The following is an 18,168-nucleotide window of genomic DNA, read 5'->3' as shown; positions in this document are numbered from 1 at the left end:
AATATATTTGCAATTATTGATCTTTAAACAAGAGTAGCAGACAACTACGACTGTCTTTTTTATAAACCTTAAATAGAACAATGACCATTTGTTTATATTTAACTATACTTAAATGTTATTTCATGTTATCAACAGCTTCCTACCCATACGCAAAAAAAACCTTTTTTTTGTTGCAAATTATATGCTGTAAACAGTGAAGCTCAATGAAATATGTATTTTGAAATAGAAAATGGGTAGTTTAAATTTACTATACCCACCTCCCCATGTAAAACTAATCCCGTCCGAATAGGGCTTAAGACCTGTTGGGGTAACAGCTTAGGACCCAGGACCAGTAGTGAAAAATTAAGACCAGGAGTCAGATTAATTAAAGAAAATTTACTGAAGAATAGTTCGCAGTTTCATCAGCAGAAGCCAGCTCAAGAGGAGTTCGTAAGCCGCACTCCCTCTAACAGTCTCCCCGCCTCCGTCTAACGTACATACAATTTTCTGAACAGTTATACTGTTTTCAAGGTCTAGCCACGTCATTACTACCATGTGGAATGATTCTGATTGGTTCTAACAAAATGCAATGTAAGCAACTTTCCACACGTAGACAGATATGAGCATATATCACTAAAAATGCGTAGACTCGATGTCGCCCAGGCCCAGATTAGAGAACTAATAGAGAACTGATTTATCAAATGTAGGAAATGGTTATAACTTGATTATCATTGATTCTTATTTTAATATTGAACATAAAATCATTCTTGAAGGATATGTGTCTGATGAAGAGGCAAGTGATGTTTGACTTGACCCTTCAGACCATACTCTGATTAAGAAACTACCATGTAAACAGCGATTTCTAATTACCTTAATCCGGTTAAAGCCATAATCGAATTAAACAAAAATTGAATTAAGACGTGGAGTATGCCTATTTTAGTCGCATTATCGAAGTGCATTGTAGACATGTACACACCTTAATCTAACTATTAACGTCATGTATAGGGTTGCCACCCGTCCCGTAAAATACGGAATCGTCCCGTATTTACAAGCAAAATGACGCGTTCCGTATCAAACCAATACGGGATGCGATTTGTTCCGTATTTTTCATAGGTCCACACATAGTTCAATAAACACACAAGGATTTTGCAGTGTGGAGAATACTGATAGCAAATATAAACAAATCAATTTCACAAGTAGTACAGGAGCTCATTTGTGCGTGATTGCGTTTTAGCGGCTTTGTTGTCATAGCGGCGGAGTCTCGAGAACTTGCGCTGTGCCGTGTGTGCCTGTAAACTTGCGCGTTTTTTTAAAAACATGTCGAGCTCGCGTCGCGTGCGTCCACCGGTTAAACGCAAGAGGATCTCCAGATATAGAACTGAATATCAAAAAGGTATCAATGGGTCTGTCCAGTAACTCATGATGAACCTCAGGCGAACTGTACACTTAAGAGAAGCATTTCAGTGTCTCAGACTGACTGTCTTAAAGCAACAGCGCTGACAGACACATCTGTGCTTCTAAAGGTAGCCTATAGTTTTTTTTTTAATGGATAATATATTAATATAATATTCCATACATTATCAGAGCTTGGCAGACAGAATTATTATTTTTTAGGCAGGTTAATTAATAGATTATAGCCTAATAAATGTAATTATTCATTTATAATTTAGCTACACTATAATCATACATAACCAATAATCCTGTCATATAAAGTTTATGACATTTAAACATTTTTAGATAAAAATGGGACAAATAATTACATGATAATATAGTCATAATTTAAGTAAATTAATTAAAAAAAATTACATTTTTGAAATTCAAAAAAGTGATTACTGGTTCAGAGTGACTGCTTAAAGGGACAGTTCACCCAAAAATGAAAATTCTGTCATCATTTTCTCACCCTCAAGTTGTTCCAAACATGTATACATTTCTTTGTTATGTTGAACACATAGGAAGATTACTATGAAAGTCAATGGTGCCCCCAAAGAAGCCTGGTTACAAACATTCTTCAAAATATCTTCTTTTGTGTTCAGCAGAACAAAGAAACTCATACAGGTCTGGAACATCATGAGGGCGAGTAAATGATGACAGAATTTTCATTTTGGGCTGAACTGTCCCTTTAAAGTGCACCAAATAGGCTACTAAAGAGTTCTTTAGAAATAAATTTAAAAAAAATTTTTTTTAAATAATATAAAATGTGTTCTGTTGCAAGTTCACATACTTGATCTCATGTTTTCTTATGGTTTATTATTGAGCTGTCAAGTTGTCAATGTAGAAATAATAATTTCATGACGTGGTTTTTTTTTTTGGGGGGGGGGGGGGGGGGGGGTAACAAAGCGCTCAAATGTCAAGTCAAGTCAACTTTATTTATATAACGCTTTTAACAATGCAGATTGTTTCAAAGCAGCTTTACAGTGTTAAACAGGAAAATAATGCAGCATAATTTTATTCAGCCGTCTAGCCATTCTGGAGAAAAAAATGTCATCAGTTCATTTCAATTATCATACAGTGGCAGTGTGGGCTTTAGATCAGTAATTAGAGCAGTAATTTAGTTTATATGGTTAATTTAGTTTAATAATTAGATTTATTTCGATATTTAGTTGAAAAATTTAGAAAAACTGAGTGTCCCCAACTGAGCACGCCAAGCCAGAGGCAACAGTGGAAAGGAAACCAAAACCCCATCAGGTGACCTAATGGAGAAAAATAAACCTTGGGAGAAACCAGGCTCAGTCGGGGTGCCAGTTCTCCTCTGGCCAATTAACAAACAGCGTATTATTATTATTCTGGAAACTTTACAGGTCAGAGGTCATAATACATCGGAATATTCGAAGGATCGGAGGCAACACGCCGGAGACGGGTTTATTGAGGATGACATATCGATTTAAGTATTATTAAATTGTAATATTTGAACAATCGGAGTCATCACGCCGGAGACGGGTTTATTGAGGATGCCGTGTCGATGAGGCAATTTCAGGGGAGTCTAATTGACACGGTCTCTGCAGACACTTCAGGGTCCTGCGTTGGTCATGTCTGGGCGCAAGTCCACCACCTGATCTGGATCCGGCTAACTGCAGTAAACCTCGGGATAAAACAGAGAGACTATCATTAGCGTAGATGCCATTCTTCTGATGATGTAACGAGTACATCAGGTGTTATGGGAAGTGTTCCCGGTTCCGGCTGACCTAGTTAATGCAGCCTAACAATCATTTCATTGAAAAAGTGTTTTATGTGTATGCCACAGTAAAGAGATGTGTTTTTAGTCTAGATTTAAACTGACAGAGTGCGTCTGCTTCCCGTACAATGTTAGGAAGACTATTCCAGAATAGGAAAAGGATAGACCGCCTGCAGTTTATTTGGATATTCTCTGTATTATCAACTGGCCAGAATTTTGAGACTGCAGTAGACGTGATGGAGTAAAATATGTTAAAGGGATACTCCACCGTTTTTTTCATATTAAATTATGTTATTCCCTTAACTAAGACGAGTTGATACATACCTCTCTCGTCCAGTGCGTGCACTTAATCGCTCTGACGCGCGGTGACATTTTGATAGCACTTAGCTTAGCCCACTAAGCCCAGTTCATTCATTAGGTACCAAACAGAGATCAAGTTAGAAGCGACCAAACACCTCCACGTTTTCCCTATTTAAATACAGTTACACGAATAGTTGAACGACCAAGTATGGTGACAGAAAATGAAACGTGGCGCTTTTCTAAGCAGGTTAAAAAGGATTACTATAACGTATGGCGGAATGACACTTTTGAGAGATTATTTCGACTCGGCTCTCAGGATAAACAGGATTTTTCTCAGCGTGACTTTTTACTGCGCCGAGTCGAAGTACTCTCTCAAAAGTTTCATTCCGCCATACATTATAGTTATCCTTTTTAACCCGCTTAGCGCCACGTTAGTGTTTCAGTAAAAGGAAATATAAAATGAAAAACAAAGTGAGCAAAAACAACACTCTTGGCATGTTAGGGGTGTGTGATACCTCCAAAATCCAAACACACGACACATGTTCTGCTATCAAGTGTTTAGCGACACATCACACATCCCTAGGACAGACCCTCAGTCACTTCTCAGAGACCAAATACAAACTTTAGAAAACATATGACGAAACAGGAACACGTCGACTTTTTGGGACTTTAGCTTATTCACCGTATCCCCCAGAGTTAGAGAAGTCCATACATACCATTCTCATCTCAGTGCATGCCATTACTCTGTCTGATGCTCCCACCGCTAGCCTAGCTTAGCACAAAGACTGGAGGTAAACAGCTCCAGCTAGCCTACTGCTTAATAAGTGACAAAATAACGTCAACATTTTCCTAATTACATGTTGTGATGTGTATAGTTACATCGTGTACAAAGACCGACGCCAAATGAAAATTTGCAATTTTCTAGACCGATATGGCTAGGAACTATACTCTCATTCCTGTATAGTAATCAGGTAACTTTGCTGCCGTACCATGAGTGTAGCGGTGCAATGATATTACACAGTGCAAATATGTCAGCCCAATCAGCAGCAACATGTATGTAAACCATGCGGTATTAAAGAGACAGCTCGCACAATGGGTCCAAGTAAAGTTGTTTACATGTGTCTGCTGCAGCTCAGTATGCAACAATTTAAGGTATTAGAAGACATGATTGTCATAAGAGTTGTATTGTAAAAGTATAACATCAACATGATGATGTAGTCAATATTTTTAGCTTCATTGCAAGGCAAGTTTATGTATAGACCAAATTTCATAATGGTAATTAAGTGCTTTACATAAAAATGAGAAAGAAAATACATTTCAAGGTATCAAGTAAGAACTAGAACTAAAATTATTTAAATTAGAATTGATTACCAGGAGATAAAAAAATTTATTAAATGGGATTGGGATGTTCTCTTTTATTCTGGACGGCAAGGGCAATGATTGCATCGAGCATATTTTGCAGTATTAAACACGTATTTATATCGATTTCATCATGCTTTGAAAATTCTTCAAAAAGAACACAAAGAATGGCCTTCTCAGCTGCCATAGTTGCAACTCCTGCGTCATCAGAACAGGCCCAGACAGCATGCTTACATTGATACAATGTTGAGTTTCGTTCCAAACCATCATTTTGGTTGAGATTGACATTTCAATGTTTAAAGTATGTGTGATTAAATTTAACAGCACACATGGGTGGAGACAGTGACATTGAACTAACAGTGATTTGTAGTCGATGAGCACAAGATCATGCAGGTGTGCATCTCCGCAGAACACTAGTGGGTGTTTCCCAATCAGTGGGGCGTTTTCAAACCATGATTGGCATTTTCAATCGCTTTATCTGATTTGCTGTAATCCACTGGGGGCTTGGTTTAGGGGTGGGCCTTCATGAGTTTAGCAAGTCTGTTGAAAAACATCTTTTGTAAGGTGTGTTCGACTTCGGCTGCGGCCGGATGCAACTGATCGGCGAGAGTAGCCGCGTGCAGGCGGGGAGGAGCTGCAAATGGAGACACTTTCTGCGTCCCGTAGTGTTTGCATTCTTTATCACAGCTGAAGTTAAATAAATGCAATATTTGGCAATGCACAGAGGTTTCAGAGACATTATTGTAATACTTTATGCACTGCTTAATACAGCGTGTGTTTGTACAAGAATAAATGGTAACACTTTAGAATAATGGTCATTAGTTAACATTAGTTAACTACATTAGTTAACATTAACTAATAAAGAACTGCACTTATAAAGTGTTTTTTAATCTTTGTTAATGTTAATTTCAACATTTACTAATGCATTATTAAAATTTTGTTAACATTAGTTAATGCACTGTGAACTAACATGAACAAACCATGAACAACTGTATTTATATTAACTAACGTTAACAAAGATGAACAAATACAGTAACAAATGTACTGCTCGTGGTTAGTTCATGTTAGTTAATACATTAACTAATGTTAACTAATGACCATTATTCTAAAGTGTTACAGAATAAAGTTCAACATATAAGCCTACACTATCAATGAAGTGGGGTCTACGTTTTTATCAGTTTTATTTTGATAGACATGACAATATAACATTGCAACTACATGAAAGGAGGTTTTACTGTTATAAAAAACAGATTTGTGCGCATTAGTGGAGCTGAAGGTTTTAGAATAAACACGAAACACATGTGATCGCTGTCATGCGGTTAATCTGGCCAATCGTGGAACAGCCGTGTCGTCATTAGAGTCCGTGCAGCCTCGAGCAGCCGCTCTCGAGAAACTGCACTGGCTGTATTAGCGGCTGCTCTCGAATCGCTCGCGGTACTTTGTTGACATACGTCACTGTCTAGTGGCGTCGGCGCTATCGGACAAAATTTCTAACCGGCATGCACTGCTTCAAGTCAGCCGCCGATCATTCTGCGCATCGCTGGTTGAAGTCGAACAAGCCGTGGTTTAAAATTGGCCACTGATTGGTAAACGCCCATTTTGGTTTAGCATGTGTACTTCTCATTAGTTTAATTGATGCTTCTTCATTAGAGAGAAAACAGGTTCATCATATAGAGTCTTGTGTGTTGGACCACCTGACATACATGACTTCAAACAATGCTCCATCTACCTTATTATTTCTGTTTTTTGCCTGCTTGTTATTTGCGTTGGATTTGTATTGTTACTGACTGTAATTAGAAACACTTTTCTACATTCTTAAAAAATTTATCTCGCTTTAGTAATGTTTATTGGGAAATTCCTGAATAAAATTCTAACATCATTTAACAGATTTCTTGAAGTGCAAGAGACATGAACATGAGCAGGAATGTCACTGCGCACACAGCCCATGCCTTCATCCATCAGTGCTTGCAGAGCACATTTCTCCTTTAGTAGGAGTGGAGGATGAAGATGGACAATTTAAAAAATGAGAAGCACCCTCCTGATAATGCTGACATTGATTATATATTGAGTTATTGTCGACCTGACCTATGCCTTATCTCCTGCTCCCTTAATTACTAATCAGGTAATTATTCATATCCCTGAAATCACTATTACATTTAGGGAATATAACTGATCTCCGTTCAGTTTAGCCCGTTTCCACTGAAACACAAATTATAAAAAAACATCTTGTGCTTATTGAGAAAGTGACTGACAAGGCCATTTTGTGATATTTAAAGAGATTAAGGTCTGCATACGGTGAATCTGCAGCTTTAAAAGGGATGGTTCACCCCAAAATGAAAATTGTCACCATTTACTCACCCTCAAGTTGTTCCAAACCTGTATGAGTGTCTTTCTTCTGCTGAACACAAAAGAAGATATTTCAATAAATGTCGGTAACCAGACAGTTGATGGCAGCCATTGACTACCATAGTATTTTTTTCCTACTAGTTTGAATATTTTGTGTTGAGCAACTCTTTTTTAAGTGAATCATATTGTGATTAGTATGTTTGGTTACCAACATTCATTTAAATAATTTTTTGTTGTTGAAAAAAAAAATCTAAGCTCTTTTATTCTTCAAGATTAACTTATTTTAATGCTATGTAGTTTCACAGAAAGTGAAGTGAGATTTATGTAATGGTCTATGGTCATAACTCAGAGGTGCTTATTCCTCTACATGTTTAGCTCAACACCTGCCTGAAGTTTTCATTGATCCTAATGACCTTGATTCACTGCTTCAGGTGTGTTTAATTAAGGCTGGAGATAAACTCAGTGGGGAAAATCAGACACACTTTCTTTTGATATTGAAGCATTAAACTGGGTTAGTTCACCCAAAAATTGAAAATAATGTAATTTCACTGCATGAAAAGTGGGATTTTCGTCAGTATGTGGCACTGTAGATTGCCGTGAAACTTCAGGTTTACGACTGTGCACGGCAATTTTCAGGCAACACCGAAAACTGCCGTAAATTGTCGGAAATTGACGTGGGTCTTGCTTGGCAGTTGTCCCCCCATGACCCCCCCTCCCCTTAATTCTAGGGGAGGCTTTATCATGTAAATCAACATGCTGTGAGCTACACAAATGCAAATCAGGGTAGCAGCAGGATGAGTTTTATCTAGGTTCTGAATTTTTTTGACTAAAACAAGTTTAAAGTTTAAGTTAAAATGTTAACTTAAATTTAAGTTAAATGTACTCGTTTTAGTACACATTACTAAATTTTTAGGGCAACCAGTTTGCTCCAATTTTTTAAGTAGATTCAACTTGTCCGGGCTCACAGTGTAGATTAATTACTCTGTATGTCATTAGCAATAACCAATGTTATGTAAAAAAAAATAAAAAAATACAGGACAGCAGTTCATGTCTTCAACCTTTAGAGAGGTTATGTGATGCAACAAGACAATGAACCAAAGCACACAAATAAATCAAGTAAAGCATACAGTTTACATACCAACATTAATTTTTCCACCCTGCACTGTGAATGATTTTTTAAATGGCTATTAATCATAAATGTGAAAAGTACAAGTTTGTTTGTTTATAGTTAAGTCAGATTGTGTTTTTCTGTAATTGTCATTTAAATTGAGCTCACACCACATTTTATGAATTATCAATGCAGATTTTCAAGAGGTGGTTTCCTGGACAGGGTTTAAATTATGCCAAGAGTAGGCCTTAATCTAGTTAATCGTGAGTTAAAAAATTGTTGCCTGGAACAAAGATTAAGCACAGATTACTAACACCTGGACTATGAGTCCTGAACTAAAATAAACTGGATTCATTTACAGTTTTATCTAATTGCTTACACACAATTTCTGAAAATATGGCTCCATTTCTTGTAACTCTACACACAAAACATCAGACATCTCTTGCAAAAGCAACACTTTGTGCAAAACTATTTTAACTATTTCCAAAAATGTTGTTTTTGCATATATCTAACTACACACAATGCACAACTGAGGAATTTACAGTTGAACTGAAATCAACTGAACTGAATCAACACTGAAGTCACTTGAGCTGAATATTGACACTATATTGGCTTGTTAGAGCCGGTTTACAGCAGAATTTGTTTTGAACTTGTTACTGAAGCTGCTATGAAACAATATATTTTGTTGTATGCATATTCTTTCTTTCTCAAACCTTAGTTTTGATTTCTAAGTGATCAATTTATGTATGTGTTTTCACACATGATCATTGGCTGTATGGGTCCTCAGTAAATGAATGTGGCATTTAAATGGCAAAAGTTATTCTTGTCTCTATAACTTATGGCTTCCTAAAGACACGTTTATGGGTAAATAAAATATTAATAATATAAATAAAATGAATATCAAAACATATTTTAAATATAATGAAGTCATTTTATTATAGCACTCATCAGATGTTCCTGGAAACAAAACAGAGACAGAACAGTATAAACAAACTATACAACAAACTAAACACCAAATTACAAAAACATTATTATGTGAAAGTGAATAAAGTGGTGTGTGTTTTCAGTTATAAATATGTGCTGTGTAAATTAGCCTATACTTTCAGAAATTATATATAGCCTAACTTTAAAAAACAAACAATAACCCATATAGATAAATTATAATAATTGTATAATATTAAGCATTTACTTAATATACATTGTAACATTAGGCTACTTTACTCTAGCACAGTAGTCAGTTAAGCAATTAATTAATATCTTATATTAATATGTATGTAGCCTAGGCTACATCTAAAGGTAAGTCTGCTTTTAAAAAAAATATATTACACTTCGACATGTACAGAATGTGCGCGTTAAGAAACACGTTCAAATGTGTCTTCTTAACATGTTAAAACTGTGCGTGAAGCGGAAAACAGGGCGTGTTGAAGGTTGAAACGATAATAAGTCACGCGTTTCGTATAAAGAGATTTGGCCCCGGGCGCGTTCCATATCAGAGCCCTAGTCCAATGAGGTGCGAGGTCGAGGTCATGGCCATGACGCGTAGAAGACGAGCTTTAAACTATTTTTTTTTAATGTTTTTTGACAGGACACCGTCTTCAACTCAATCTCTGCATGGACGCGACAAACTTTTTGGACTCATTTTCAGGAGGCTGTCTTCGTCTTCATAACTCTGAGGCAAACTGCAGGCGCTATGAACCAGAGCATGGGTAATGTAACGTTACGATATAAAGAATATGCTTTTATTCAGCTGTATAAGGAAATGGATGCGTTAATAGATCCGAGCTTAAAACTGCACATTTTGTTTACACAGACTATCCTTGCCTCATAACGAAGCCGTGAGCTCTTATCTGCTTGGAGCGATTTCCGCGAGTCCAGATTTAACCGCTGAACATTACGAAATTGTGTGTAAGTAACTTCTAATGTGTTTCTCATTCCTTGTTTAATTTTACCGTGACTGTTTTTATTAATACCAGTCTCATGTAATTGTTTTCCAGCTGCCTGTAAGACGTATTATGAATCGACACGCCGGAGCTTCAGATACAAACAACCTGAAACTGCGAAGTTTAGCTCGGAGTCGATCAAGAAGAAAAAGGGTAAGATTTATTATATTAGATCCGTTTTTTGTCAATGTGAGTTTTTCAGGTTGCTTATTGTCTTTATGGATTGTATTACAGTTGCTGGAAGCGAGAGTGTGCTGGATGAGGTGGACATTTGGAAGTCCGCGACCATTGAACTCATGTCTGACGAGGAAGACGGCATTGTTTACGGGGTGTCTTGATGGATTGTGCGGCCACCGCGCTCTCGCAGCCTGGAGCACGCCGAACTTTACATTACATTACGAGACATTACTGCTGCACTGTACATAGTTGTGTGTTTAACAATAAAGCTCTTTCTTTGAGTAAACCGCTGTGTTTTATAAATTAAGCCCTTTCTTTGAATGAACAGCTGTATGCTTATAAATGAAGCCCCTTGTTTGAATAAACGGCACGGTCCGTATAATTTTCCCATATATTCCTTGATGGTATGAATACTTCATAGCACAATAACATTAATATGAAACAAATTATTACAACATAAATTATATATTTATTATTATTATTGGGGTTTACATTTATAATGAGCCAGGGGGACCAATAATGATTGGTTTGCAGTGAACTGCCAACCAATCACGAGGGATTTTTCTTTTTTAAATGTAGTGGCTTCAGCCAATAGTGAGTGAGTAAATTCCAGTCTGGCCGTTGACTCTCTGGTTTCGCTGCTATTCATATGCAAATTAGAGGCGTCGCACCTCCGCGCGGTCTCAGCGGGGGGCTCTCCACCTACGTCATGGTTCGTTTACGACAATTTGTGGCACAGACGAACGCGACGTTCGCTGCCTCTAAATTGTCGAAAACTGCCGAAAATTAGGGAGATTTCCAGGAGTATACAGGCGTTTACGGGGTCGAAAATCCCACTTTTCATGCAGTGTTTATTACTCACCCTCATGCCGTTCCACACCTGTAAGACCTTTGTTAATCTTTAGATCGCAAATTAAAATTTAGGAAATTAAGATTTTAGGAAATTAAGAAATGAAGGCTCAGTGAAGCCTGCATAGCTAGCAGTGACATTTGCTCTCTCAAGATCCATTAATGTACTAAAAACATATTTAAATCAGTTCATGTGAGTACACTGGTTCAATATTAATGTTATAAAGCGACAAGAATATTTTTGGTGTGCCAAAAAAAAAAAAAAAAAAAAAAACATTTATATCGTGATAGACGTTTTCAAAACACTGCTTCATGAAGATTCGAACCGTTTTGAATCATTGTGTTGAATCATGATTCGGATCATGAGTCAGACTCTGAAATCACGTGACTTTGGCGCTCCGAACCGCTGAATCGACTAGCTGATTCATAACGGTTTGAATCTTATTGTAATAAAATATTTTTAAATTATGTTATAGACTAGGCTAAACTGCCTCTAATCATACATATAAATCATGTGAATTATTATTTTATTTTTTACAATTTTCTTCAATTACCGTGTCCCTGACGTCATCTTCTACACTGTCGTGTTGTCACAATACTGGAATTTCTAACTTAGATACGATACCTAAAAAAGTATCGATATTCTATACCATTTTCAATAACACAGGGAAACGCTACATATACTGTCAAATAGATATTTTTAATATAATACATTTTTTTGTCCGTCTATTGAAAATCTAGGCAATTAAAAATTTCTTCTGAAGAGATCACTGTATACGATAAAGCTTTTAAGCTTTTTCTCATAACGTTGATCAATTACCATTACAGTTATCACAAATATTTGCTAACTAATTGTGTTGCAATAGCTTACATACAGCACAAGGAAGCTTGATTTCAAATTGAATTTAAAAAGATGAGTAAATAATATAAGAACAAAATAGAACTTTAGAAGAATAAAATAAGAACAAATAAAAAAATTACAAACAATAGCACAAATAAATTCAATAGAATAAAGATACAAATGAAATAGACTGCTTTATTTTTTCAGGTAAGTCTAACAGTATTCAGGTAAGAAACTGAATAAAAACAACAACTACAAAGTAATCAAATTTTAAATAACATTGGATAATCTTCATTGTAAAAAATTAAATGCAGATTAATCCATTAAAGTTACACAAGTTAATCAGTCAAGAGCAGTAAGTGATCGTTTGTCTTTTTGTTGTTTGAATAATAAATGCTGCTGTCCCTTTAAGACCTGACGCGCACATGGATCCCAAACACTGTTCCTGCGAACTGTTTATGACTGTGTTTATGTTAATACTCACCAAGATGGGCATTGAGACATTTTTTAATGTATTTCACCATTAATAAGCTGGAAAAAGGAGCGAATTTTTGCACATGTATGTCAGAGGCGGCTTTACTACGGTATGTGTGTGTGTGTGTGCTTTAGAAGCTTTCTGAACCAGTGAAGCTTTCAGCACAATTGGCCTTTCGCCGAGCCCCGCCCCCCTTAGTTACTGTTGCTACGTCCGACAAACAAATGGTCAAACACGACCAGCGCGACAGATTGCTATGACGGGAAGAGGTATACCCGTGCGTGTCAGTGACCTTTTTTGGAGCAATACCTCCTGAATATCCTCCAGATCGAGGCAAAAGTGGTTACAGTATGCAGTGGAGGGATATATTAAAAATATAAAAATACTTAATGAAGGAGACACGACTACTATCGAGGCTAATGCTTATCGGTCTCAAGCGAAATCAGAGAAACCCCATGACCTGTACCTCAAATGCAACCAGCACAGCCTTGTGGACCAGTCATGCTCTTGCACTGCCGGGTAAGTTCTCTTTTATATGTTATGGTCTATTATTGTCTATTGCGAGTAGCTATTTTGTTCAAATACAAGGGTATGTTAGCTAGCTATACCTACATGTGCGTCAAAGCCATTCAAAGCTAACTAACATTTCTCTGTTGTTTTGAGAATAGCCGTTTTGAGAATCAGAATCAGAATCTTTATTTCCATTGTTGATGTACAGAATTCACAAATAGAAAATTGCTTTGGCTTAAAAGGTGCATAACAGATAAAATGAAATAGATAAAACTAAATATAAAGCATTCAGATATCCATTTTATTTTATTATCTGCTGTGCACCTTTAACTAAGCCAAAGCGATTTCCTGGTTGTGAATTATGTTCAACAATGGATATAAAACATTCTGATTCTGAAAACAGCTAATACTAAGAACACAACTAATAACATTAATAACTAATGCTACTTCTGTAATTCTTTTTAATTTAGTTCACCAGGGTTTTGCTCTCATATTGTGGGCCTGATGCACACACTGGACCTGTGCCGTGCCAGAAGTGATGACATCTCCTCCACAATCCAGCCCCAGCAATGGCACAAAGCCAGGGGTAAAAAAATTACAGGACAACCTGTGAGTAGTGTGGTGGCAGCTAAGGCCAAAGTCAACCGCAAGCGGAAACCCATCATGTCCAGTTACGTTCATAATAAGTACGCCACTATCTTGAACTTTTTTATTTTAGCGATGGCCCTCTCTACATGCACCCTGTGCTTTGCAATGTGCTTTGTCACCAGCACATCCCCAGCTGGCATTTGCCTCTTAGACCTTGAAAACGGTGGCAGGTTTAACTTCAGTCCAAGTGCCTGTATCTCTTCCTTGATTAAAAAGCCCTTATCAGCCATAATGCCATCCCCTCTATGCAAATAGCCACTGTCTATAAGTTTCTCTAGAAGCAGGAGGATGCCACACTGCCTGACTATCTCCTTGTCTGACATTGCTCCTGTAAACAGGGCAGATGAAAAAAATCACAGCACCACAGGGGTCACAGGCAACTAGTGATTTTAGTGTGTTTGTACTTTTGTAGTTTGAAAAGTTCTGGCTTTGCAACACCAGTGATGTTGGCCTTTCCATTTTTAGCTCTGTGCAGTCTATTATTGCATATGTGGTCAGGTAGTCTACTTTGTAAGTTTCTGGCATGTTTTGTGCAAGCCTGCAGTGCTTCAGTCAGAAATTGAAGCTTTCGCGCCTCGATCGCCCCCCGGTGGCCAGTCCCAGTATAGCTCCTAAACCCCGCCTCTCCATGTATTAGAATGGGCGCGAGACACACTAAACAATTTAATTACACTTCAAATAATTGTTTCCTAAAGATGGTTTCTGTCATTTTAGGCAGTTTTTATTACAATAATTTCATTTCAAGTGTTCGTTTTTTAACAGTTTAACTCTTTTGAAGCGTCGACAATACATTTTGGTCCAAAAATAACAAAAACTAAGACTTTATTAAGCATTGTCTTCTCTTCCGGTTTAGTTTGAATCCGCATTCACGACGCCACAGTGACGCTGTTGACGTAAGACGCTGTGACGTGTTATCTGGTCGTGGACCAAAATGTATTGTCGACGCTTCAAAAGAGTCTAACTAACCAAATGATGTCACATATGGACTACTTTGATGATGTTTTCATTACCTTTTTGGACGTGGACAGCAAAGTGTGCTTACACTTACATTGAAAGGACTGAAAGCCCTCGGACTAAATCTAAAATATCTTAAACTGTGTTCCGAGGATGAATGGAGGTCTTACGGGTGTGGAACAACATTGAGGTGAGTCATTAATGGAAGAAATTTTTGGGTGAACTAACCCTTTAACTTATTATATCCGCTTATCAGCCGTGGAAGTGGTGCGAGTTGCAATTTGTGTTTTATTTCAGTTGATGTTTGTGTACGGGTGACGACTGTTGCAAATAGGCTGATTAATTAAACTTACAGCTACATCCCGGTTCCCGCAGCTGTCTTTTAGTAAGTCATAGTTTTTCTTGTTTTCTATAAAGAATATTGAATGTTAATTGTATGTTTCTTGCGCAGATTGCAGGGTGAATAACATCCTTACAGTCGCAGCACCGCTGTCTCGTCCTATGGTCGTTTTGCATTGAGTCCGTGTGTGTTCTGGGTTGCAGTGGGGTTTGACCCGTGCCAACGAACTGTGTCCTTGTGTGCACATGTTTTGTTCCAACAAAAGGCTTTGAGTGTGCTTATTCTGTGTGATATTTAGTTTTGTTAAATTTGTTGGAGTCAACAAATTCAATTTAATTAATCTATATTCATCTAATCTTCGTCTATTTAATTCATATCAGGTATTTTGCATCTGTTTGTTGTTTTTGGTTTTGTAAAACTTTAGTAGGCCTATTGATTTATTTTTCTAGCATGTCGTAATTTAGTTTTCCTATTAATGTGAAATTGGGTTATTTGAATTTAAGCTGATTTAATTTTTCTTCTTCTTTGTCTTAATCTAAATTGAGTTTATTGTTTTTGTTTAATTGATTTATTTTGGTTGACAATATTGTGAAACATTTGTTTTGGGGTTTCATTTGTTGTAGTTTATTTTGAGTGAAAGTGTGTGTGTGTGTGTGTGTGTGTGTGTGTGTGTGTGTGTGTGTGTGTGTGTGTGTGTGTGTGTGTGTGTGTGTGTGTGTGTGTGTGTGTGTGTGTGTATTGAGTTATTTTTTTTATCTAGGAGCTGCAGCTTTATTGACCAGGGCGACCATTCCTCTACAGATGGTGGTGTTTTTTCATTGTGTGCTGTAGTCGGTGGCGTGCACTGGGGTTCTTTAATTGGTATGTGAGTGTGCTATGCAGATTTCGAGATCCCTTATTATTGGAGTATCTTCCCTGTAGTTTGGCCACAGCTCCATGACATTTGAAGTGACTTATGCAAGTCTGTATTAAAGTTTATGTGTGAGGTTGTTTCATGTATGCTTTTATGTTATTACAGTTAAACTTTTGTATTTGACTGATACCTGTGTCTCCACGTTTTGCTTGCCACTGGGCAGGGAACCTGTGTAAAGCCTTTTAGTTAAATGCTTTGGGTGAAATTCCCAAGGTGGCGTAGTCAGGCATTGTTCCTTAATCTGGTAATCTCAAATCCATTTGCTAAAGTTACCTGGCCCCTTTTGGGCTCTTGCCACACTTGTTTACATTAAATCTGAAGGCAAGGCTTTTTAAGTCTTCGTTGTTGTGGAGTTTCATTAAAACAAACAGCAACTGGGTACGGAGGGGCATCTCTGCTATTTGCCAATCATTGTGCTTGTAGTTTAGGGGGTACATTTATTTGAGTGGTGTGTGTGGATCATTTGGAATGTCAAATATTGTGCACAGTTGATTGAATCGTTCATATGTAAACCCTGTACTGTATTCCAACACCTTGTAGCAATTATGGGTGCAGACATAGTTAATGAATCTTCCAAATGATTCGATCAAATTAACATCCCCTTCACAAAGCCCAATTCAGCTCCAGACCCCAGGAAATCGACCATCGATCACGAGAGAGATTGGGGCTCGATTCTGCCCGGAGCTACTAGTTGTTGATAACTGACTTCCTATGAACTCATGACCAAACTCAGTTAAAAAGGACAAAGGACTCGTTGTGGTCACAAGACAAAGAAACAACCAGACCTCTGTCTTTTGCAATGACCGGTAAATTAACTCCACGACACAGCTAAAACTCCAAGCAAGCTCACAGAAACTATTACATACTGATTACATATCAAATTACTGATTATTGGACTTTCATTCAAATAGCCTTCGACATAGCTTGTTAGTGTGTTTGCAACTGAATACACGTGACTATTAGGCATGTATATTACTCACAATTCATGCAATTATGTATCTATGGAATGAGTGGATGAAAAGGCATCGTGTTTGATACCGGTGTGTTCGTATGGGTATAATCCAACAGATGAGCTGAATGAAATCTTTATAGAATTGATCATGTCCTTATAGTAAGAAATGAGGTCTAAATGTACTCCCTGCTTAAGAGCAGGAAACTCAATTACTATAGCAGCCATATCACCCTGCAGCCCAAGACTGGTTTCCCACTGAAGCTAAGCAGGGCTGAGCCTGGTTAGTACTAGGGATGGGCAACAGTGGTCGAGTAATCGAGTACTCGAACGTGACAGCGATCATCGATCATGAGAAGGATGATCGCCCTGAAAAAAATATATTTGTCTCTTTTTTTATTGGTTATTGCGTCGTTTTGCGCGGTACCGGCGGTCTGATTGGTTAGCGTTATACAGCCTCCAGACCGCGGCGAAATAAAGTGAAACTGAGGCGTGAACTGCAGTGATGTCTGGAATCTCTGATCATTAAATGGTTAGTGCAAGATGTGCAGCGCCAATCTGTCATAGCATTATAATAAGAACACGATGGAAATAGAATGCTGTAAATGATCTGTGCTTAGTTCCCCGTGTATCAGCTGATCCTCAGAGAAACTAGCGAGAACACTCAGACTAGTGCGTGAAGTTCATGTGCGCATTCGCGTCCTTCTGCAGATGCAGAAGATTACCTTTATGTTGTTTATCTGATTAATCTAATATAAAACGCGTTTGGTTGAGCTTAATAAGATAGAAAAGCGCTGCCGTTATACCGGCTGTTCATTCTCTTCAGTTTCAGCTCAAATGCATTAATGCTCGAGCTCGACATGGTTTAGAGACAGATATTCTTTTTAAATAGGCTATTTCTTTCTCAGAATCATTGATATTAGTAATGCAGCACTGCTATACTGTTCTCATATTTTTTAACAGTAGACCTAGTTTATTTAAAGTTGTTTTTCGTTATGAGTTTGAAAACGCTCAGTGATGTCTGTAAACGCTTCGATCATAAATAATAAAATTAAGTGCATGATGTGCAGAGTCAATCTGTCATAGCATTATAATGAGAACAGGATTTTAATAAAATGTTGTTTCTGTGTGCTTTCGTTGTCCATGTATCAGCGCTGTTAAGGGAAGAGCGCATTCAAAATGTTCCGTTTCAAACCATAGCCTGTAAAATCTAGCACGCTGAAGTTCACGTGCGTATTCACGTCCTTTTGTGTTGATTTATGTCGTAAGGTTCATAATAATCTTCATATTAATATTGATATATGGTGC

Source organism: Gobio gobio, assembly GCF_949357685.1.
Source record: "Gobio gobio genome assembly, chromosome: 5".
NCBI lineage: Eukaryota > Metazoa > Chordata > Actinopteri > Cypriniformes > Gobionidae > Gobio > Gobio gobio.
This window is presented reverse-complemented; position numbering follows the sequence as displayed.